This window comes from Equus quagga, chromosome 3, assembly GCF_021613505.1.
Source record: "Equus quagga isolate Etosha38 chromosome 3, UCLA_HA_Equagga_1.0, whole genome shotgun sequence".
In the NCBI taxonomy this organism is placed as follows: domain Eukaryota; kingdom Metazoa; phylum Chordata; class Mammalia; order Perissodactyla; family Equidae; genus Equus; species Equus quagga.
Window position 1 is genome coordinate 40276675 of NC_060269.1, and position 25547 is coordinate 40302221.

The 25547-nt window shown below is 44.0% G+C and overlaps 1 protein-coding gene across 3 annotated transcripts in view; it reads left to right on the forward strand.

Moving 5' to 3' along the window:
• The window catches only part of TRIM2 (tripartite motif containing 2), a 114289-nt gene that overhangs the window by 16945 nt on the left and 71797 nt on the right, over positions 1–25547 (forward strand). Inside the window, exon 1 of one of the 3 annotated variants that reach the window (XM_046656123.1) lies at positions 264–618. The exons of the other annotated variants lie outside the window; for them this stretch is intronic. The gene's annotated coding sequence lies outside the window, so the exon portion shown is untranslated. Of the gene's footprint in view, positions 1–263; positions 619–25547 lie in introns of those variants that run through there. 3 annotated transcript variants of the gene reach the window in all.

Sequence of the window (25547 nt, forward strand, 5' to 3'; positions counted from 1 at the left end):
CCGTGCTGCTGCGATTGGCCCATCCCGGAGGCCGGCCGCAAGAGCCTTTAGTCATCGCCCTGGGAAATCCTTCTGGAACTGAGCACCAACTCGCGTGTTGTTTTCGTGCTTTTTGTGTGGGGATTAGCTCCGCGCGGGGTTTGGGAAGGCTGCGAGGGTTGGGCCACATGTAAGCCAGGATTTGCCTCTGCCTCGCGGCTTATGGAAAACAGATGTCTCTCTGCTCTGGGCCTGAGCGCAGAATGGAAGTGACCAACCAGAGAGCCTTTTGGAACCGGGGACACCGAGTTAAGGCCCATCAGAATCCAGCCCGGAGGCAGCTTCTCCTCCGCTGGCCCGTGGTTGCCCCCGGATCAGCCGCGCTCTCGGGGGACGCCAGGCGATAACGCAGCTTCGCCTTCAGACATCCCCGCGCGCCGGGCCCGCGCCTGCGGCAGGACACGGCGGCGCCGAGTGGCGGCGCGAGCCCGAGGTCGCCGCCCGCCGCCGGGAGCCTGGAGCCCGCAGACCCCGGCCCCGGCGGGGGCGCCGCGCCGCCGCAGGCGGAGTCCCGGGAGTCGCCGGCCGCCCCCTCCCGCGAGCGCGCCTGTTCTCTGCCGAGCTGGTCGCCGTCTTGCAGTAAGTCAGAGCTCGGGCGGGGCGCGCGCGGCCTCTGGAACCTTCCCCTCTGGGCAAAGTCCGGGTGGACCGAGGCGTGCGGGGAGCTTGCAATGAACCCGCTTCCGGATCCTCGCCGCAGGGCTTGGAAGCCAGCCTGGAGCCGGGCTGCGGGAGCCGGGCGGCTGCCGGCGGGGGCTGCGGAAGTGCTGAGCCTTGACTTTGCATCTCGTCCAGGCCGGGCCTGCCCGAGTCTCCCGGGAGGCGGGGACCCTCTTGCCGCTGCTGCAGTCCGTGCGCAAAGCTTCGGAAGTCAAGCTGTTAACACAGTTTTGCAGCGAGGGGAGAAAAGGATATTCTGCACTCTTAAAGCAATAGCTTTAATAATTGTTGGAAAGATGGTCCTCCTCCTCTCTCTTTTAAGTTTTGGTTGTTTCCCTAAAACTAACTACCGAAAGATTCTTTTCCTTTTGTCCTCCGCTGTTATTCTCTGCCCAAGTTCATACTGAAGTTCTGGCTGATCAGAGGAGGGAGATGTTGAATTTTGAGGGTTTTGTGGCTCTTTTAGATTGGTGTATTTATTTTGAAAATGCATGCCCCATGTTGAAAACTGCATGCTGCTGACAAATTAGATGTAAGGCTCGGGCTGGGGAGGGAGGTTTGTCGCGTGAAATGCCTGTCAGATCCAAAGCATTCTGTGAACCCCAAATTCGTTCCCACTTGAAATCCAAACTCATAGAGCAACTGATTCCTTCTTCGTTCCGTCCCTCCCCACGCGCCCCCGCCCCGAAATCACCAGCCTTGATTTATGAGACAGCTTTAGATTCGAATGCTTTTTAAACAGTTAGTTTTAATACACTTAGAGTTCCAGACATCCAAAGATGAGTTTAGCCCCTAGGTGGGGTGGGTTGTTGTTCTTGTGGCAGTATAAACACAAATGCATTTTTTCACTGAACAGTTTTAGCCTGTTTTCTTCTAACAATCGAGATTAACTTTTATATCAATATTTTTAGAATATAGTTATGGGTTTATTGCATGGCGATTTGTATTTCCGGGATCCCGTACCAGGGGGTGGAAAGAGGTATTGTGTTCAATTCTCTGCCTCCCAGCTCTGCTTGACCTCCTGTCTCGGATTTCCACTTGATTTCATCCTTGGCAGACCGAGTACCTGCCCTTCAGCTCAGAGAAAGAAAAGCACAGGAATGATTCAGAACCCTTTGGCTGTCACCGCCTTAACCAAAGCGGCAAAGTATTTGAATTCTTTATGACGCATATTACATTATGTTTTCTTCCTCTTCAAATTTGGGTACATCTAGCAATTAAAGATCAATTAAAAAAACAAACGAAAACTACACTTTCCTCCTGCCTTAAGGTAAATACCGATTTTATTGAGTTGGGCAGGGCCACCTACAGTAATGAAATGTCTTCATGGTGAGGTGGTTCAGTCATGTTCTCGACTGGGTGCACAAGGGTAACGTCAGATCTCTCTCACCCTCATATTTGCACATTCTTTTCCCTTTTCTTTCTACCCTTTCCATGCTATTCCATTTAGGTACCTATCATGATTCTATTTTGGATCATGGAATCTAGGATACCATTACCTTTCAGTGTCAAGATTTGTTTAGATGACAGTGTCCCCTTATCAGTGTTCTCAGAACATTTTTCCAAATCCTGCCTTTATTTTCCTGGAAAATTCTATGTCTATAAATCCTCCATTGGAAATTCCGTTGTGTCTTTCCAAAGTAAATGTGGCATCTACATCTTGAATTATTTTTCTTGCATCATCATTTTAATGTTGACTTGCATGGTTTCCTGATCGTCTGGGCAGCTTGGTATTTCTGTTTTATATTGAAACACAGATGGAAGGAACTTTTCATAAGACATTGAACGTAAATGGATTAGGGAGTCTCCCTGAGAATTAGCAGAATACACTCTGACTTTTTCTGTGGCCTGCCTTTGGGTTGAATTCTGTCCTTTGAATTTCTGTCCACTGACTGCTCTGGAAAGAGGCTGGGCTCAAGAGTGATCTGCTTATCTGGTCTTTTCTGAGCAGCAGTAACTCACCACCTCTCCAGCTACTGCTTGGTGAGAACTTGGCCTGCTCAATAGAGATAACCCAATCTGATTTTACGGCAATGCCCAAGGAAACTTTGAAAATGCCATCCTGAAATCCTGAAATCTGGGGAGATAACATTATCAGACCTTTCTCCTTCTCTCACCACTCCAGTAAAAATGACACTGCTTGGTTTACCCCAAATCCATCTTGGATTATAAATTCCCAAAAGACAATTTTAGCTTGATTTGTACAGGCTCTAAAACTTTATGCTGGTAGGTGCTGGCAAGATGCTTTTGCTGCTGCTGCTAATGATGCAGATAAGAACAATGACGATTTTCCTTTTGAGTTTCATGAGAAAATATATTCCAGGATGTCTGTTTGACAGGCCTCTCTGAGACTGTCATCTTAAAAGCCTTGAGTCAAGGCTGAGGTGCTATCATACTCTATCACCAAGGTTATTTCTTATACTTTTATGTATTAGAACTTACGACTGACCTGCTGAGTTGGTCTGAAAAAGTCCTTGCAAGTCATCTGTGAGTTTGGTTTATTACTTTCTCTGGAAGACAATGGTAAGTCTTTGATATGGATGGTATTTGGTCTTAGCGTTAGGAGAATTGGTAAGTGCAACCTTTGAGATACGTAGGTAGAGGGGAGATGAAGGGAAGCAAATCTAGTAACACTCAGTTAATTGTTTATTAGCCACTCAGCTTGTATGTGTTTTTTGAGAGTTTAGTGGAAATTCAACCTCAGAAACTGAGCTTTTTTTGGCAAATATTTTGTGTTACTATACTGGTTCCTTCCTACGTAAAACTATTATTTTCTCATAGCCTGCCTTTGAATCTCATCTTAATCCTTGAACAGAAATATCCTCTCCCTAGAATATTCAATGCGTTCTTCCTTGTTTGTAACCTACTGGATGTCCAGATGAAATTTATTTACACAAAAGGACTGGCCAGGAAAATTAGGATGTATGCTTGAGTCAAATAAAAACACTGTGTCTGTGAGCATCTTTATGAATTTATGACAGTTTGGAAGTGCTCAGATAGAAACTGTGGATACAGTTTCGCTTCTGCCTTAACGGCAGGAAAATGAACTGACCTAAGACAAGCAGGCTTCTGGAACCAGAGCAATTTGTAGAAATATGCTGGAGGCAATTGGAGTTCTGGGAGGTGATCAGCCTTTTAAATCACCATCTCCTTTTGTAAATGTCTATCAGGTTTCAGAAAGTCTGCTATTCAAGGGATGCCTTCTTTAGTTTAAATGTAGTCATTGATTTAAACCAAAATATCAAGAGAGACACAGTGTCTTGCTGACCTGTTTATCTCCATTAGGATCAGGATTAGCATTTTAGGACTCTCATTGCTGACCTTCAGGGATGATGATTCTGAGGACCAGGAAGCAAATAAAATGGAAAGTCTCTCAGATTAAGACTCCTGAAAAGAGAGATCTGACATAAGACCAAAAATGTGAAAGATTAGACCCAGTTTTGTTTTAGATTGTTCTGTCGAATGAGGTAGAAGACAGAAAAGATGTTTTTCAAGCCCAATCTGTCAGCCAACAGGATTTATTGAACAAATATTATGTTTCAAGCCCCCTGCTTTAAGATCTGGAAAGTACAATTGAGTAAAAGGCGGAACATAAGCCTTGAAGGAATTTCACGGCTTGGTGGCGCCTTTAGACATCAGTGAACATCCTTCTCTCACGTGTTTGTTGGTTTCCTCACCTGGGAAACCAGGTCTAGGGCTCTTGTAGGACCCTCTTCTATAGTTCAGCTACACCCATTTCCTGAGGGAATCAAGATGGCCCCTTGATGGGAGACTGGCTTCCTTTGGCAGTGAAAGTTGTGTTCTTTGGCTCTTTCAGCACGACCTGGGTGAAGTGACACTCGATACGTAAACCCCAAGACACTTATCTGGTGCCTGGCTCTATTCCTATAATGTTCCTTCCCCAGCCACCAAGGAGTTGAGCAGTGACCGGGCTAGTACCAAAATGACCCATAATGTGGACATTGCTGGAGGGTAAATGATAGATAGCCTTGAGTTTTTCTTTAATTAAGAGGATGATATCAGGTCTCTTTAATCATAAAAATAGTCTCTCAGACTAAACAAAGACAGAGCTGTCTCTTTTGCTGACCATGTGAAATTTATTTAAATTAGTATTGCACGTTCAACAATGGTGTCAAAGTTATGTTGTAAAACCGCCTAAAAGGGTGGGTTTTCTGGGCCTTTGCTTAGTGATAAAAAAGGCATTAGCCACATTGAATGGGATTTGCATCTTGTTAGCTTGCCTGTCTGTCCTCGACTGTTGGCCACGATGGGAGGGTACGTATCTATCTTTTTAGCTGGGCCGTCTGCCTTAGTTATGATTCTGCTGGGAATTAAAATAGTGAACTGGAAGCATGGGTTGGGGAAGGAAAATGTTATGATCTTGGAGGAGACTCGAAAGAAGAAAAGCCTGGGGTCAGGTCTGATCCCTCTCATTTTCTTTTTCTTTTTTGTAATTCAAGATTAACGGTACAGTTTGACTTAGGCAGCCTGTCTCAGTGCGTAGTAATCTCCTCGATATTGGTGAGTGAATTGTCTCTTTGCAGATTCGGGGCAGCTGGCTCTCCTTTATTCTTCAGCTTATGTCCAGGGCTTGCTGCATTTATCCCATGCCTTGGATTCTGCTTATGGAAGGCAAAATAATTGCCATGTTAGTCAAAGAAGGAGATTATAAAAGTGAACCTCTTATGAAATGTAAGCACGTGTTCTGGATACTCCCTTATTTAGCATGGCCAATCAGAAGTCACCCAAGAAAGCAGACGAAAAGGTACTCAAAAGGGCTGAATGTTTGCTTCTTGATTGCTGCAGAAGACAAATGGCAGAGACTGGATGTCTTTTGCTTCTAAATCTTAGTCAATAATGAAACCACTGATCAAAACCAAATTTAACAAATAGTTATAGCATGTGGTCTCCAGATTCCTGGTACCATTAGAAAGAATACTTTTTTCACAAAGCTGTTTCCGTTTTAGAGAAGCAATGCTTCTCAGTCTGTTTTGCCACACGCTCTACGACAAATGAGCTTTAAATGATAAATGCTCTCTTTTGCCCCAGGTCACACGGAAGTCACACAGTCGTGTTGTACAATGAAGTGATGTGATAGGGTGCCATTTGCTTAGAGCAAGGATGAGCACAGGCTAACTGCAATCTTTTTGCTATTTTCCCCTATTTTCAGCCATCAGATTGCAATTACCCTTCGACTGTCCTTCATCCCTTTCCTCCCCAAGCGTCTCAGTCCAGAAACCTAAAGTACAAAGGAATTGATGCCTGAGGCTAAAACCCACTTGAAGCTGCCAAATTGCCCGCCAAAACAACATGAAAACATCTAAGAGCCTGAAAAGGGAAGGGGTGGGAGAGAAGGGTGTGCGGGCCCTGTGCAAAGTGCTCCTTTTTCTTGTGACATTTACGCTAATATGTCCGCTTCAGCTACAGACCCCACAGAAGAAGGTATGTTTTATTCATGTTTAACACAATGTCATTAAAAGAGCGAAAAGTTGGATTTCTCAGATTTCCTCTATAAGGCTTTTACTTGCAGTCCACATCAATTGTTTTGCTTAAACAAAGCTTCTGAATTTTTAATAAGCGTCTATTAGAGATCAAATTCATACTACTTTCTAAAAGGACTTTACATATCAAGAATGGGAAATAATTAAGAATTTGCTTTGAATAGTTAAAGCAGTTTCTATAATGGGAAGAAGACAGATTTGTTGGCTTAAGAAATTCTGAATTCCATCTGCATGGGAGCTGGTTTTCATTTGTCATGCGGTACAAAATATTCTTGGCATGTTTGGGGCTTATTCCACACAGGATGCTCCATGCTAAAACCAAATCTAGATAAAACTAAATAGATTCCTTTTCCTAGATTTTTTTTTTTCTAAACCATTTCCTCTTCTTCAAGGCCCTTGGATACATGCACTCACCGAAGTGCTGCCAGGTCTGCCTGCAAGTAGTTTGGTCTTCAGACTTCATTATTTAGCCATTCAGCTAGGATCTGGTGATGGGTGGTCAATGGGGATGGGGGTTCGCCAGCAGACCAGAGGGAGGGAGTCGTTCCAGGTGGAGACACCCAGACATCCTGCTTGTTGTATGCCAGCTCTATTTCCCAGCCCCTCAAGACCCAAGGCCCAGCTTTCTGAATTTTACACATAATAACGGCTACACTACTTATATTCTTAATATGCATGCTGTATTTGGAGTCCACAACTTAAGAATGATCTCTTGATTCACTTGAAATCATTGGCCAGGGTATAAAGTTTGTGGAACAAATACCAAAGGCAAAGTAAACGAAAAGGTTAATTTAACCCCTTTAGAGAGAAACAGTTAGATTAAAAAAACAACAAGTCTAAATTCATATGGCTGCTTTTGAAGGGAAAGTTTGGGGGTTGGGGACGTGAATACTTCCCAAACCATGGACTCTGCATGCTGCTAAAGCTCGTCTTCATTGCAAGTTGGAGTGAGGATTTGGCTCTTCCTTGACTCATTATGCTCATGGGATGAACCATATTGAGATTCGAAAGGGACAAAGGTTAACTTACTTTTCATATTGCAGGCATATTTAGCAATTCTTGGTTAACTTTCAGTCTTAAAACCAGTATAAGTCAATTACCAAAAAAATCCCAAAAAACCTAGAACATTAACCCCTTGACGTAAGCAGAATGTATTACCTAGTGATTTACTGCACCAGAGCTGAGTATGTCCGGGACTGTCAGTTATTTCTTCCAAGAGCCTGGGATACTGCCTGGCTTAGGGTAGATTGAGGTGACTGTGTGCTATCTATCTTTTATTTATGAAGATAACCCTGCTGACCCACCAGGATGTGCTCTGCAGTTTTCTCCATCCCTCCTCTCACTCTTTATTAGTCATGAAATTTATTGGCCCCTGTGGCATCAATCTAGAAGAACCAGCTCACTTGGCTTGAGCCCATAATTTCATCAGCATAGCAGCTAACTAGTGAGCTATCTTGGCACTGAGATGATAATAGTGATTTATTCTTACATTTGTGTAAATCTTTGCCTTTTAAAAATCACTTTCACATAAATTATTCCATCTTGTCTTTACAATGACTCTGAGAAGTAACACTTAGAGGTGAGGAAACTAAAGCTTCAAGAAGTCCAGTGATTTTCCAGTAAAGGACCGTACTCACACCTAGAACTTCCTTGTCACAAAACCAAAATGCTTAGTAATGCTTGACTGGATGACATTTGGTAAAATAATACAAGACTCGTGGGAAGTTCTAGAGGAGGGGATGTTTTACGGAGAAAACAGATCTAGGAAAGTGTCTGGAAAAGTGGTTTCCAATAGCTATTGGTCACTTAAAATTTAATTCCAGACCCAAGAATATCACACAAGAAACCATTGAGGAACTATATGAACATGACATAATCAAGTGTCAGCTTATATGACACAGACCTTAAGTACAGTGACAGTTCAGAGGAGAGAGAGAAAAATTAGGGACAATGTAATTGACGAAGAGGAACCGAAGTTAGAGCTTAAAAAATGTGCAAGATTTGGATGGAAGAGAGAAGTAGGTAAGACATGACAGGCTGTTGGGAACATCCCACGCAGAGGTGGAGAGCATATTCCAGATGGGGCTCAGCAGGGAGGCCCGTCTGATTGGAGGAGGGACTGATTAGAATGTCTAGGTAGGGAAGTCTTGGGAATTAAGGTTGAATGGGGAGGATGGGGCCAAATCAAAGAGGAACACGGACTGCTGTTTAGGCTCCATAAAGTGTGTGGGCAGGGTTTGTTCCTCCTGAGGGCTGTGAGGGAGAAGCTGTTCCATGCTTCTCTTCTGGCTTTTGATAGCCTCAGGTGTTGCTTGGCTTGTAGATGGTGTTCTTCCTATGTCTTCACATCGTCTTCCTTCTGTGCAGGTCTCTGTGTCCAAATTTCCCATTTTTCTAAGGACACCAGTCATACTGCATTAGAGCCCACCCTAATGACCTCCTTTTCACTTGATTACCTGTGTGAAGACCTATTTCCAAATACAGTCGTATTCTGAGGTACTGGGGGACTTCAGCATATCTTTTTTGGGAGGAGAGAATTCAGCCCATAACAGGAGCCTTTAAAGAGTCTTGAGCAGCAGAGTGAGAGGGGAAAAGGTGTTTTGATAAAGGTGGACCGACAACAGAATGCAGAATACACTGGAGGGAAGGGAGGGAGCTGTAAGCTGGGAGTGGAGGATGGAGGAAAAATAGGAAAGATCTATAGACATTTCAAAGGAGTCGTTGAAAAGATTTAAGTAGTAGCCATAATAATACATATGTTATAATTCTAGAACATGACAATTTACAGAGCATTTCTGTGCGTGCTGCCTCCTTTGATCTTGATGACTGACTACAGGGATGACACAGAAGAGGTGTCTTCAGGGTTTCTGGCCTGGGAGAAGGACCAATGGTGAGGTCATCCAGACCAGGGAGGGCAGTCGGCAAAGGCAGCTGAATGTGCTGAATTTGAGGTGGTAACAGAGCTGAGTGGAGATGTCCACTGGGTCACTGGGAACCTGAGCCAGCTCTCCTCTCTCTAGACACAGATTTGAGCGTCAAACACAGTCAAGCAGTCCTCTATCCTGTGAGAGTGGGTGAGATCTCTGAGGGAGCGAATTTAGCAGAAAGCAGTGGGCTTGGTATTTTGGCAAATTCCCAGAGTTAGAGGATTGCTATTGAGTCAAAGCAGCGTTTAAAGAGGTAGAGGAGAAACAATGAAGTTCTGAAGAAAAAGAGAGTTTCTAGTAGAAGTTTCAGTGCCAGGAGCCATAGGAAGGTGGGAGGAGAACAGGAAGAGAACTGGCTGGAGAGCAACTGGGGGAAGACTATGGTCTTAGCTAAAATGAAAACATTGGAGAAAGAAAGTGTCAGGGAAGGGAAGGAAGGAAAGAGGATGGTAATCCCAGGATGGCAGGATTGTGAAAAGGGTCGAGGGGTAGAGGGTTATTTTAGAGTCATGTTTTTTTAAGATATAGTTTTCATATAGTAGAATTCACCCTTTCTAATGTTCAATTCTATGAGTTTGACAATGCGTCGTGTAACCACCACCTCTATTAAGATAGAGAACCATTACATCACCCTCATCATTCCTTCGAGATGAGGGGCTTCTGAGAGGAAACCAATGTGTATATGAAGGCAGAAGGGAAGGAAGCCATGCTAAAGGAGGAAAAGATGGAGCTGAAGAGGGAAGGAAGGGTTAACTGAGGGAGCGAGACCCTGGAGGTGATGAGGAGCCAGATGGACCACTCAGAAGGGGTTAATTCTAGTGAAGAAGAACATCTTCCCTCTTCCTATGAAGTGGAAGGAAGGATGAAGGCATACATTCAGTGACTATGATATATTTTGAGGGTAGATTCCTAAAGTCCTGCCAGCAAAACCATTTCCTGTTGAGCAAGATGTTAAATGTCATTTTCCATAACTTCCGCCTTGGAGGTATTATTTCCTATTACAATTACTGTCTGCAGGAATCACATCAAAGTGGAGGGCAGCCACAGAGCTGGTTTTCTTTGGGCTGTGTGCCCAAATTCTGCTGCCATGTGATACTGTAGCAATTTTAGAACCAACAACTTCAAAATTCTCCAAAGTTCAGTGCATCTGCATCCTTTCCTGTGCCGTACAGTGGAAAAAGTTGGCAGCAAAAATGGCTTCAATCCTCATAAATGCGTGTGACAGCCGTAAATGACTCACTGCTGAAGAGCTGACTTCCACAGACGTGTCCTCCGGCGTGATTGGGTGGAAAGGATTCACTTCTCATCATGTTAGACTTTCGATTCAAAATCGCCCTGAAGCGAAGTTCCCTCCTAACGTCCCTGATGTCTCTTACATCTCTCCTCACCTTTGCAGTCCTTCTACCGTCACTGGATTCAGGGGTAGGAGGCAGGAGAGTGTTGAACAGCAATTCTCAGACTGTAGGTTTTATGAGTGGGTTGGGCATCAAGTTGTGGGTTGCAACCAGCCTATTTAAGAAATGAAAAAGAGTTGAAAACAGCAGAGGGCTAATTGTGATCTCAGGCACCTTTTGTTTCAGTGAAATATATATGTCTGTACTTGACTGCAACATAAAATATGTTTCTGTTGTGTTACAAACATTTGGGAAATTTGGGTATAGAAGTGTATGGATCCTCTACTAATAGCGTGATCCTAGGCAGGTTGCTGAATGTTCTTGTGTCCTGGTTAGATCCATAATCTGTAAAATGAGGGTAATAACAGTATTTACTTCATATGGTTGTTGAAAGGATTAAAGAGAAAATGCATGAAAAGCATTATGGGCTGCACTTGGTTAATAGTTAATGCTTATTATTATGATTTCTTTTCCTGCCTAGGTCTACAGCTCAAATCTTTGTTTCTTCTGAGCCTAGAACTGTGAACCCAACAGCCTGCTTGACATCTCCACGGGGCTGTTCCACAGGCATCTTTAGTTCAACATATCTAAACTTGAACTCAACTCATCACCTTCTCTCTCAATCCTCACCCTTCCACTGCCCCGTCCCACCCCCAAGCACACAGACCCCTCTGCTGCTCCTCCTGAATTCTCTTTTCTGTGAGGGGTGCTGCCATTCGCCTCTCACCTAGGCTGCCTGTGCATCATTTTCCTAATTCTTCGAGTAAGAGAATTCTAAGCCTGGGTCACCATCATCACTCACTGGATTAGTGAAATTTTGCCCTTAGTCTTGCCCCATTCACTACATCTCAGCTTGAGTGTGACCATCCCTTCCTACTTTTCATGTTTGTAAGTCTTCAGTGGCTTTCATAGCTTCCAGGTTAAAGTTCATACCCTTCTGTCTACAAAGCTGGTTCCATCATAGCCTGGCCCCTGATTGCCTCTCCACACTCATGTCTTCTACCTCCAGCCTTGTGCTTCATCCTCTGGTAATTCCAAACTGCTTGTAGTTGGTCTTCCCCCTGCTGACATACACACACCTTCGTTTCCTCTACCTGGAATGCTGTTTCTACCTTTCGTTGTATGGCTGACTCTTACTTTTCCCTCAAAGCTCAAGATTGATTTTCAAGTCAGAAAAACTTAGATTTGAATCCCTTAATCAATAGTTAATAGCTGTGTGATTCTGAGAAGTGAATTTCTAAAGCACTTGAAGTCAGTTTGTGCATCTGTAAAATGGGAATAGTAAAGCCTAGCTCATAGAGTTGTGAGAATTAAGTGAATGATCATGTGTAAAGAATAGCACCTTGCACATACTAAGTACTTAAATAAATGGCCGTGGTTGTTATTTTAGTTGTAATGGTTATTTTCAATTTTTTAAAATGGCTCAGTTCACCTCCTTCTGGACCAGAGGTTCTTGCAGACCTGACTATGTCAGGTTGTCAGTCTTTGCACCAGCTGTTCCTCCTGACCTGTTACCCTTTCCACTCTTCTTCCCTTGACCAATCCCTACCCATCAGTCAAGGTTCAACCCAAGTGTCACCTCCTCGGAGACCCTCCCTGGATCCCTGGGCCCCTGGGGCACCCTGTGCTCGCCTCCATCAAGGTTCTTGGCCGCCCGAATTGTGATGTCTTCTTTCTCCCCAGATTCTAAGTCTCCTGAGGGCTTCATGCCTCGTTCTTCACTGTATCCCAAACTCCTTGGGTGCATGCAGATGCCCAACATATAGCGCGTGATCAATAAATATTTCCTTGATGAATGGATGAATGGATGAGCAAACTGTGGTAGTAACTTCCTTACTCGTGTTCTTGCCTTCTCTCTTTCAGGAAATTCATCATATTAATTGCACACAGATTAGTTCTCTTAAAACAGAGTTCTGTCACTCATCTGTGCTTCTCAAATTGCTCTGGTCAGTGTGCTTCGCTCACATTGGCAGTTAGGACCATCCACAGGATGGCTTCTGTTTAGTGTTCCACTTCTGTTTAGTTTTCTTCTACTTTTCCCCACCTTGTACCTTATATCATGGAACACTAAGCTGTTTTCATTGCCTGTGTGCCTACTCATGCTGACTCTCTCTGCTTGGAGACACCTAACACCTTCACTGCCTGCTTCTCACCCACTCCTCTTCACTTGTCACAGTCCTACGACCATTTGAAGCCCTCTCAAATGCTGCCACATGACAGTCCCAGAACCTTTTCTTATCCATTTTTTAACAACAAAAGTAGGTTTCCTCAGTCCTCCTTTGTACCCTATACAATCTGCTGTAGACTTCTCTCCTGGAGAAGATTGTCCTTTATCTACATATTTGCTTTTGATGGCAAGTTCTTTAAGTCTAAGAATCATGTCTTAAATTTCTTTGTAAACTTAACAGCATCTAGAACATGATGTTGTTTGTCATTTCTCATAAATGAGGAAATGAACAGAACTGAAAATCAGCTAGGTCTGGCTCTCCTTTCTGCTTGCCGACTTAACTCTGGGGGGCCGGGGTAGGAGGGATTAGAGTTTAACTCTTGCCCTTTAATCTTCAGTATATCTCGTTTAACTTTCCATTGGCACCATGTTATAATCACATTGGACTAGGTATTCAATAAGCACATTTGATGAATTGATGATTAATTAGTGTTTTGGGTTTTTTTAGAACTCATATACATTCAAGTCTCATGTTTATGGTTCTTAGTTACTTAGGAGTGTGCATACTAATAAAATAAGTTACGAGTCAAAGTATATGAAATGTGAAAATATAAATACACAGACACATTGGTGGTGGTGTATATACATACATGCTTTCTACATTATCAAGCAAAAAACCAGAGTATCAGGACAGTCTTTGAATGATCTTACCAATATTGAAACCTAATTTATCTCTTTTTCAAAGACTAGAAGATCTGTACTCTGTTCTCTAACTCTATCCCTCTATGATCTACAACTTCCCCAGTTGTGTGGAGGCCTGAGGTATGTGGTGGGAGATCTGCCATGATGCCATGATGGGGAGTGGCAGTGGAATGACCTCAAGAGCTCGTCCTGGGTCCAGGTAGACTGGAAGCTCAGTTTCTTTAGTCCACATGAAACTGAACCTACTTCCTCCAGCAGAAAGTGCCCAGGCAGTTGGGCCTTCTCCTTTATTTGTCCTTTTGCCCCTCTACCCATCTAACCCCTGAGTAAGAATAAGCCTTAAGGTAGTGGTGGCAGTAGCTTGTGTGTGTTGGTGTCTACCCTCCAAGCAATACTCAAAAACAAGTCAGTAAACCAAATTAACACATAGTTTTCAGGGAAAGTTTGCCAGTTCTCCGTTGTTTACATGTTTTGATGGGTAATAACCTCCAAAATGAATAAGGCATGACATGTGGTATAACACATTTCACAATATGTGAAGCAAATTTCACAGAGGTAAAGATAATGATTTTTCTGTTGAGAAATACCACGTCATAGCTCTTACTGGACATAGAAGAAACATGTGGAATCCATTGGTGATAACCAAAAAAATGACTTCTATGTACTTTTGATGTTGGTCTTTGGAGACCACAAAATTGGGACAATAAAAGATCAATTTATCTGGCCATCTAAACACCAGAAACATCTAAACAATGGAATTATTTTTAAAGGATTTTTTTCACCCAGTTTTTAAAGATCATGCCAATGTAATAATTGAAGAACATCTGTTCTAAGGAACAATGGAAGTGGTGATGCTCTGATCCACCAGCTGCAAAGGACTCGTGGGAGTGTTTCAGCAGCACAATCCACTGAATACAGGCAGGGTAAACTGAATCATGGTGGACCGCTCCACTAACGTCATGGCAGCCTTACTGTTCATGCCAAGTTGGGTGGTTTTGGTCATTTGTAGGTTTTGGTAGGTACAAGCTATGCTAAAATGTTGAATTTCAATCATACATATAACACATGTTACTTGCTAAAGCACCGTTTTCAATCACTGTGCTCTTTTAGAGTTAAGATAACCAGGCTCCAGAAATATTATTAACCTAAAATTGATCAGGTAGGTCCCTAGACACTTTGGATAAATATTCTTTCTTATTTCTACTAAGATGGTTCTTCAATCTGTGTTTTATACAAACCAATAACTCCTATCTTGCAAAGTTGTCTTGAGAATGAAATGGGGTATTTAGCACAGAACGTGGTACATAGTGGGTGCTAGATAAATATGAGTTTCCTTTCTCTTCATATGCCAAGAGCCAAAATGTGTATGGGGGGAAAGTAATATTCATAGAAAACATGACTGATATTTACTGAGCACTTACTTATATCTAGAGCCTGCTGTATCCAGGGATAAAAAGATGGGTCAGGTGTGGGCCAGGAGCTCACTCTCTAGTAGGAGAGGCAAACATTTAAACTGATGGTTACTGCAAAGAGTGGTGAGTACAGCAATAGAAGTACCGATGTACAAGGATTGATGGTAACTCAAAGGAGGGGTGAATACCTAGCCCGGGTGAAAGGGCTATCAGGAGGGTTTTCAGAATAGAGGTCACGCATCAATTGACTCTCTAGTAAGAAGAAAAGGACTGGATTCCAGGCAGAGGGAAAGCACGTGTAAAGGCAGGAAGGTTTAAAAAGCACAGGAAGGGGAATAACTCAGCACACTCTGGAGGGCTAGAATTAGTGCATTTTAAATCCTTTGAAGAAGACTTGTTGGAGGGCAAGCCTGGAACCAACAAGTGTAGCACTTCCAGCTCCCATTGCATGCATTGGAGCTGCTAGGCTTCAATGTCCCATGTTTGGTCATGGGATCTCAGTGTGTCCAGTGACCTGTGTTTGGATCCAAGTGTTTGGATGCCCTAGTCATACCAAGGAGGCCCAGGAGCTGGGGTCACAGAGGCAGAAGAGGGTCAGACCGTCTTGTGCAAAAACCTAAGGGCTCCCTGTAATGGACTGAATGCTTGGTACTCCCCAAATTCATATGTTAAAGCCCTAATCCCCAATGTGATGGTATTCGGAGATGAAGCTTTTGGGAGGTAGTTATAGTTAAATGAGGTCATGGGGGGGCGCCTCATGATGGCATTAGTGGTCAGTCTCCCTAGTTAGAAAATAACTCTGGCTTTGATAGAATTGTTTTGGAGATTTGTTCATAAAGCTAGCTCTCTTTCTTTTGTCTTTCTGTTTTCTTATTCTCTTTCTGTTCCTTTCTGATCGAGAGAGAAAATCCTCTTATTTGTAATCATCAAAGAATGCAATCACTGTAATACTGCTTTGAATTCCTTTCAGTGTGAAACCTCCTTGGGCCTAGTGGGCATTAATATCATTGTTGCATAAAAGTTGAATGAAGGGATGAATGAAAGTCACAAATAAGTAGCCTGCACCTCATCCTCTCTCTTCTCTTCTGTTTACCTTCCTCTTTTCTGTTCAACAAACAACATGAGTTTTATCAGGTACTATCTCCCTTGTTCATCTTTGGCTTAATTAGAAGCAGAATTTTAGAGCAGCATATGTCCATGCATGAGAGTATCTGAACTTTCTGCATGGTAGATAGGATCACTAAATAGAAGCTGAATATCATACCCATAATTCCTTATTTGGCTTAAATATAAAAGATTATTACTGCCAAACTGTGCATAAGGATTGCTAGGCTATTCTTGAAAATGTTTTCCTTTAATAATCCTGCAAACATTTAAGGCCAAGCAATAAAAATAATGAGACACAACCTCTTATTTGGTAGTGTTTTCTTTCCAATATGATTTTAGACTCCCTCTTTGAAAGAAGAGGTTTTACATCGTAGTTTGGACTACTCTTTCAAAACTATATGTTTACATAAGCAGTAAGTATTGTTCTCTTACCTAAAATAAAAGAATATCAAATATTTTTTAGTAATTAGATTACCTTCACCCACTGTGAAAGAACTTAGTCTAGAAGTAAATGGTTTCCTTTCCTATTTCGCTTCTATCATCAATAGAAGTTCCTACCTGTGCTTCCAAGACTCTACATGTTAAGAGCCCACTAATTCAGAATACATGGAAAAGCAAGAGTGAATTACAGAGTATCTAAAAAGCTGTTTATTTTTATTGCTCTCAGTATTTACACTTACCCAATAGCCATGTAAATGTGTTATAAAGCATACCTTAATGACTGGATAAAAACATTTGCAGTAAGTAGTATGAAAATCTTTTCCTGCAGAGTAGGTGTAACTCTTAAAGCAGGTTATGCTGTGCTGACCATCTTGCTTACACTGTCAACCTAAATAAAGAGCTGAAAACCAAGGCAAGCTCAAATTACCAGAAATTGAGTTTATTTGAGAATATTAGAGGACTTGTGACTTGGGAAATGCATGCTTGTAGCAAGCTATAGGCAAGTCCATTGAGGGTTTGGGGCAGGCTGTGTTTATGGGCAAGGAGAGCCAAAAAGGGCAAGTCACACCAGAGTCCAAGCCATAAGTTCATCGGCTTGAGGATGGGGAGAGAGTCTTGGCGGATGTTCACTGGTAGGAGGTAAATCTTGGTCTTCTGTAGATCAGGCACTTACAGTAAATCAGTCTCTCCATTCTTAAGTTCTCTTCTTCCGAGGACGCATGTGTGAGATTCTCCATTTTGTATCCTCCGGCTTCATTTTAGATTGAAATCATTTCACACAGCATTTTCCTAACAGATCCCTCCTACAAATATAGCTCAAAGGTATCTTTAGCTGAAATTCAATCATAGCAAGTATGTTTGAAGGTGTTTCACATGAGAGCTTGCCCAGTGAGACTGTGCTCCAGAGGAGGGTTGGTTGCACAGCCCCTGGTAATGTCCAGATAGGCTCCACCCTCAGTCATTCTTCATCACGCTCTGTTGGAAGCCATGTGCCAAGGCTGCGTGTGTGCTGCTGCGTCATCACTGGGGTATGATCCTGTCCCCGTGGAGTTTACAGCTTGGTCGGGGAAGCAGCTCAACCAAGCAAGCAAATCGACATGTCATTACAAACTGTGACCATTGTTGTAAAGGATTCAAACAGGGTGAGCTGTTTAATAACAAAGAGGGACAGCCACTTAGGATGGGGGGTCAGGGAACCCTCAGAAAGGAGGCACCGTTTGGGCAGAGAGCTACGGGAGCAGGGACAGCCTTGCAACAGCGGGGCTGGGAGCAGTGGAACCCCGGGGGGCACAAAGTGCCCTGAAAGGAGCTCATGCCTCCCTTGTGAAGACCCAGTAATGTTGCCGTTTACTCAGGAGAGGCAGCCTCTCTTTCTGGACGTAAGATCTCAGAATTTGCATTTGAGGTGATGGACTGACTGATTCTTGAAAAGCCAGAAACACTGGAGAGAGAATGATGGAGGGAAGAGCAGAAGCCAGTGGCCACAGGAAGGCTGGATAAAGGTCCCAGAATGCTGCTAAGAGAGCCCTGACTGTTGGAATAAATAGAAAAATAGAAATAAAACCTGTTTTTATAATGAATAAGCTTTATGGCCAAGTCTAAATTAAGACTGGGTTCTTCCCTTTCCGTTTCTGGGGGCAAACAAACATGTGTTAATAGCTTTTTAAAAATAGAATGGAAATTTTACCCGAGCCCATCAGGGAACAGAAAAGAGAAAAGTCCAGACATGCTGGCCATGTGATGCCAACAACACGGGTGTTTTCTGTAAATTTGTGTACTTTTATCACTTTACCCTATTCTCAAATTTGACTAGATTAAAAAGCTTTATATGCAGTCTGTACAACTACCCATGATTTAACTTCCACTCCTCAGTGTTTATTTTAGTGTCAGATTTTTATTGTCAAGGTCATTCTGAAGATAGTCAGCTTCTTAACTGTGCAAGTTGGTTACTACCCTCTGTCTATTATGTCTTGTATCTTTTTATTTTTTTCCTTTCTATTCCCAGGAGTCTGCCTTCGCTGTGAATCCCCCTGCAGCAGGATGTCGTGGTTTATTTTTTCCCTGCCCTTTGCCATGGGGATGGTGGAGTTTTAACCTTTTAGTGCTCTCATCCTTTGTGGTGGGTTCCTGTTTCTCTCCTATCTTGGGAACTCCTGCTGTTTGACTGAGGTGTTTGTATATTCAACACTCTAAACCATTAACTCCAAGCACACCAGCTGTGGTATGAGAGTTGTTTGTTATTCCTCAGTATGGTTTTCTATTGTCGCTTAGCAAGACCTGTGCTTGTATTTCCAGTCGTTTCTGTTGGGCAACAGTCTCCACAGAACTAATGTGATCATGATGGAACTCGGGCAGCCTGCAAAGACGTCCAGCTCCCGGGTCTCCCTATCCAGAGAGGGCAGTGGGGCGGATGGAGAGCAGCATGCACTGAGGGCCCGGCCTCAGTCTGTGTCGGCTTTTGCCACTTGCTAGTTGGATGGTTTCGGGGAATCACGTCACCGCCGCAGACCTGTATCTGTGTCTACAGGGTGGTGATTGGACTCGATATGGCCACAGAGCTCCAGATGTTCTGAAGAGATGCGTCAGGGGCCCAGCAAAGTGAGGGGTGAGCATGTTGGCAGGGCCTCCAGGACCAGAACCACTTCTTTAGAGAAAGTATTCTGTGGCTTTAAAACCATGGGACTATGTCATCTCTACAGTCCTTTCCAACTTAAATACCTCTGATTCTATGAAAGGATGAGAGTCTTGTGCCTTCCTGCTTCCAGTCACTGGTGGAGAGGTTCTGCCAGGACAAGCATGGAAACGGATTAGGAGCCAGGCCTGGGGCTGGGATAGTGAACTGAGCCCCCACCATAGGACTGGAAAGTGATGGAGTTTATGCTCTTGACTCAAGTCGTTTGGTCTGAGACTGAAGATTCATATGACACGGTGGTGGCTCATATCCCTTTAGAGAGTACCAATGCCACGCCATGTGGTAAGGATGACAGAAAGTGCCAGGTTCTATGACCTCAGGTTTATGTTTCTTGATAGGTAGGGAAGGAGCATTGGGCGCAGTTGGGTACATCCTGGCCAAGGTTCCTTACCAGATCCCTGCTCCTCACTTTTTCCTTTCTAAAGAAGTGTTGCTTTCTTTCTACATCAGATAGCAGTTAAAACAAAGAGACAACTCTGTAGGTTGCCAACAGGTTATCTATGACTTGAACTATATATACATCTGTGCCTGGGCTGCGTTCTTCCCAGAGGAGAGCCCCCACAAGTTAGAGGGCATTATTATGACATCTGACCTTGAGAGTGCTCAACACTTCCATCAGGCTGGATTAGCAGGTTCTTTATCTAGTAATGATAGCAGAACGTGGATAACTCATAGTTTTTTAAAGAGGTACAAGAGCAGTTTTTATTCTTGGAATGACTTTATAAGAAAGCGTTTGCATTTCCTTTGGGTCAAGGGAAACTAGTTTAATTATTAATTGCAATGTGTCTGGCATATGTTCTTTTTATAGCATTAGAGAAAGAATTTCTGGCCTGTGAGGAATTTGATATGGACTAGAGAGTAGAATCTTCCTCGATTGCAGTGGCAAGCAAAGCACAATGTCCTGTTTCCATCCACAGATACTTAAGAAGGTAGAAGAGGAGGCAAGGAAGGAAAAGAACTACATGGTGTTACTTGGGGTATCTGACTGTTTTGCAGCTAAATCATTTGCAATCGGATTTCCACAGTGGGGGGACTCGGCCTGTTTTCTGGCAGGCTCCTTCTGCTCTCCCTCATTTTGCCCAGCCTTCCTAACTCACCACACATTCTGTCTTCACTCATCCTCTGTCTATAAAATTTAGGGGTGTTGTGACCTTCTGTGACACTTCTTACAGCTAGATTTCTCTATGTTCAGCACTGAGAAGTGAAGTACACACACAGCCAGTCCTTGCACCTGTGGAAAGAGCTTGCCATCGTCTACAAAGCACAGGGTGATCGTGCGTCTTAGGAACTGACTGTCTTTCCCATTTCTTAGCTTGTGCACAAGAAGTAAATTGTACGTATTGTTTACTTATTTTTGCTCGTGCACAAATAAATCATAGATATTGTTTTTCTTTTATGAGATTTTTGTTGTCCTTGGGTTGGTTTGTAGCCTCGTTAAAGTTAGTAGGGCTTGTCTCTTAATATTCAGACACTGAATTAGGGTAGTATGGACCCACCAACTGGATTTTCTTTTGAAGCAAAATCCACAAATGGAAGTGCCAGCCATCTCACTGGGCTTGAGCTGGGGTCAGTAAACTATGGCTTGCAGGCCAAATCCGGCCCACAGCCTGTTTGTATATAAGCCTATGAGTTAAGAATGGTTTTTACATTTTTAAATGCTTGGGGGAAAAATTAAGAGGAAAATAATATTCGATGACATGAAATTTATATAAAATTTCACATTTCAGTGTTTATAAAGGCAGTTTTATTGGAGCACAGCTATGTTCCTTTGCTTCCGTATTGTCATGGCTGCTTTCACACTACAACAAGGGTTGAGTAGTTGTAACAGACACTGTATGGCCCACTAAGTCTAAAACGTTTACTGTTGGGCCCTCTACAAAGAAAGTTTGCTGACGCCTAGGCTCGAGTAATTAAAACAACAATGAGAGTTGGCATCTTTTGAGTCTTACTATGTGCCAGGCACTGTGCTGAGCATCTCTCCAGAATTATCTTATTTAATCCTCATAACAACCCTATGTGGAGTAATTCTTTTATCGTCATTTTACAGATGAGGAAAAGGAGGGTCAGAGAGGTTGTATAATTTCCCCCAAATCACACCACTAGTCAATGTCAGAGCTAGGAGTTGCACACACATCTGTCTGATTCCAGAGTTTGGAATATTATCCACCATCCCAGTTGGCTGGAGCAATACCCATGAGCATCCTTCACAGGTCTGAGGTGCGGAGGCTACAGATAAAAATTGTTTGATATCAAATTTTTTTTTTCCACACAGCTTTTTTTCTTTTTTCCTTTTTTCTTTTTTTTTGCTGAGGAAGGCTGGCCCTGAGCTAACATCCGTGCCCATCTTCCTCTACTTTATATGTGGGATGCCTGCCACAGCCTGGCTTGCCAAGCAGTGCCATGTCCACACCTGGGATCCAAACTGACAAACCCCAGGCCAGTGAAGCGGAACATGCTTGTGCACTTAACTGCTGCGCCACCAGGCCAGCCCCGAATTTATTTTTAATTTAATTTGTTGTGTAATTGGGATTTTATGTTTGTCTCTCTCATAAGAGTGCACAGGTTCCTTAAGGATAGTGACCCACTGTGGACCCCAGAGCAGTGCCCTGCACATAGTAGAAGCTAAATTAAAAGCTTGTTGAATGAAGGAAATTAAGTGGGGAGTAGGGAGAGGGCAGGAGAAAAGGGCGAAAAGAGAGATAGGAAGAGGAAAGACATTATCAAGGAAGAGTTGAGGCGCCCCCAGCCTTGGCCCCCAGGCCTTGGATGGATCTGCTTGGCACCACGGCAGCTCACCCTGGCCAGGAGCGGGCCGGACACCCTGGAGCCGACAGGCCCAACCCGACCAGTGTGCGCACCCCCTCTGCTATGGCCTACCCGTTCCTGTTCTCCCGCCCCTGCTCCCCTTGCCTCTCGTGGCACTGTGGCTTCCTGGCACCCAGCCCAGACACATTGCCAACCCCCGAGGGAGACCTGGGCAAGTCTGTATTTGCTTTACAGCATGTCCATTCAGAGTAGGACATGAAAGCAGGGTCTCCCATTCTCACGTCCAGAGACGGTGACTTTCATCAAAGGGGAAAACTTTGACTATGGCAAGGAGCCAAAAGGAATCCTTTCTCTTCTTGTCTTTCCAAGAAGACCGCTGACCAGCACAAAGGACGAGGGGCAGGTGGGCTTGAGCAGACACCCTCTTCCTTCCTGAGGCTGGCTGGGATTAGGAGTTAGTGTGAGGACCCACCAAGAGCAACAAAGTAACACTCCAGCCTCTTACTCAACTGTGTCAAAGCCAGCTAGGAGACAGCAGTGCTAAGTGGGTGAGAAGGCCAAGGGAGGCTGTGGCCAGCCGCGTGTGATAAAAGTGTATAGATGTATCTTTTCCAATTTTGCATGATTCTGCCCACTCTCATTTATTGATTTATTTTATTTGGAAAATAAAATAGAAAAGAATAAATTTTATTTATTAGAAAATAAAATAGAAAAGAATGAATGGGGAGTAGTGTATTATTAGTAGTAGCATATTAGTAATAGTGTATTATTAGTCTATTCATTCATCCAAAAAATAAATGGATGAGCCCTATATGAGCCAGGCTCTAAGACTACAAAAGTGAATCATGAGACATTCCTAAAAGAACTCATAAATCTTCTAGTGCTTTCCTACTAGCACTGCCACTCTGCTAATACATGTCTTGACTACTTACTATATATCAGGCACTGTGGCAGGTTCTCTTCATAGACTAAACCATTTAATTCTCAGCGTTACCCTATGAAGTAGGTTATTATCCCCATTATACAGATGAGGAAATTGAGGCACAGAGAGGTTAAATTACTTACTCAGAGTCATAAGTGGCAGTGCCGGGATTCAAAACCACCCTGGCACTAGGGCCCATCATCTTCACCACTGCACCACACAGCTTCTGATTACACTAACTTGAGCCTTGCCGTGTTGAGCACGGTGCTAAGGCACTTACACACTATACTATTTAATCATCATGACAGCCTTATGAGGTCATATTTTACAAAGGAGCTTACAGAGGCAATGAGCAACCTGAATATAGAGCAAATACAGATGTGTCTCCAGAGCCTGTGCCTTAATTACAGCTTCATGCTGACATTCTAGTAGGAATCTAATATTGGGATGTTAAGTGACCAGTGTGGCGTGGTGCCACATCTGCGGCTTAGGGAAATACTTTCTCCTGATGACATGAATTGGGGAGGCAGCCTCCTGCAGGTGATGACAAGTTCAGCTATCCTCAGAATCTCTCTCTCTTTGCCAAGGTGCCCAGACTCCTACTTTAGGAGCACCTTCCGGGTTAAGGCACTGAGCTCCAGAAGTCCTCAGGAAACTCAGGCATCTTAACGGGAGAAAGTCCCACCTTCACTCCGTAGCTGTATGGTCACGTTAGCTCAGATGTGGAAACCTTGTAGGGCTGGAAAGCAGGAGAGCCGCAGTCCCAGCAGATGGGAGAGGGCCGCAGTTGGAGCATCCACATTGCTAGGGGGTCAGGCCAGGGCGATCCCTGCAGCTCACAGCTTTTATCGCTGTCACCGCAGGCCTGACCCTTCCCTCCCTCGGCGCTCCCATCGCCACCACTTGAATCAGTTATTTTACAGAGTGGTGCTGTTTCCCGGTGAGAAAGAAGGTTAGAAAAGGAAACCTACAGAGAGGAGAAAAAAGAGAGATTCATAATAGAAGCAGAGCCGCGGACACTTCTGTGCAGGAAGCCGCACGGTTTTCTTTAGCTAGGGAAGAGCTCGGGCTCCTAGGGGAGGAGGCTGTTGCCATAGAAACGGCCGCCGGGGGAGCGGTGAATGCTCTCTGGGCTCCGCCGGGCCTGGGAGGCCCGGGCTGTCGGAGATGGGCCCGTAGCTGTGATTATGACCTTAGAAGCGGGATTATTTGGTCAACGGATGTGAACATTTGTAAAGTTCTGTGTGAACTACACGTTGCTTTAAAAATAATCCACTTTATGGGACCGAGAGGAAGGAATGTGGGGAAGAGGAAGTAAGCGTCTGGTAAGGCATTACTAGCGGCGCACCCACATCGGCCTCCTCGCTCCCCGGCTGTCGGTCAGGGCTCCGCCCCGCCCAGGTCGGGCCTGGGCTCGGCCTCGGCGGGTGCTCACCAAAGGACGTTTGCTGTATGGAATCCCAGCCTCTAAATCCCAGCCTGGTGGTGAGAACCACGGCTCTGATTAATTAGACGCGGTAAACCGCTGAGGCAAGCAGCAACTTGATACCGTCTTGAATTTAATTGTCAAAATGAAAAGTGTAATCATGAAACTGCTGAAGTGAAAAACAACACTGGATGCTGAGGCGCTCGTCAGTGTGGACATGAGTGTAATTGGGAATCCAGAGGCAGGACTGCGAGGTTGTCTTCCAGGCACACTCAGGACAGAGAGAGTCAACTCTGACTTAGGCCAAACAATGGCAAAACAAAAGAGGGTTTTGTTTGCTTGCTTTTCCTTACTTTTGCTTTAGTCCGAGCAAGACGAAGAATAAGAAGGGGTAGCATGCTGCTGGGGCTTTGGTGTATCAGCAGATGCAGAACCCTGTGTTTTGTGTCAGTCTTCTCTGTGAAAGACATCTTCAGGCTGAGAAGGGACTTCTGAAGGCTAATGAGAAGGAATTCAAACCAGGATAGGCCAGCCCCACAGCTTCTGTTGTGGGTTCAAACTGCCAGTCAGACTCACAAGACGCAAATAGGCTTTAATCTAATAAGATGGTTAGTAAGCGTTGGCAAAGGATACAAAGCAGGAGATACAGCACCTGCTTCTTTTTGGGAGGCCCAGAAGCTTCCTTTGCCCACTTGTGCACTTGGGGTATTGCACCAGGGATGAGAGCCAAAGTGTATGGGGGTCACCTTGACACACTGAAGTCAAGTGATTTTTCCCACCAATCTTTTATGTCATTCTAGCTATGTAGCCACCTCACAGCTCCATTAATGGATGCCATAAACGAGGTTGACATAACATTCCCCATTTGTCTTAACTCTCCTGTTTTCAAGGGAACAGTGCTGTGGGAAAACCAGGTCATTCTCAGGTGGGCCTTCATCAGCCTAGACCTCATGTTAACCTTTGACCCACAGTAGGTATTGTGGGTTGAATTGTGTCTCTCAAAAAGATATGTTGAAGCCCCAAACCCCAGTACTTATGAATGTGGCCTTATTTGGAAATAGGGTCTTTGCTGATGTAATCAAGTTAAGATGAGATCATGCTGTATGAGAGTGGGCCCTAATCCAATGTGGCAGATGTCCTTATAAGAAGAAAAACAGGGAGGGGAGTGCCATGTGAAGACATAGAGATGCACAAGGACTGTAACTACAGAGGCAGAGATTGGAGTGATGTACCTACAAGCCAAGGCATGCCTGGGGCTATCAGAAACTGGAAGAGCCAAGGAAGAATCTTCCTAGAGTCTTTGGGGTGGAGATTGACCCTGCTGACACCTTGATTTTTGTACTTCTAGCCTTCAGAAGTGTGAGAGAATAAATTTCTGTGCTTTTAGGCCA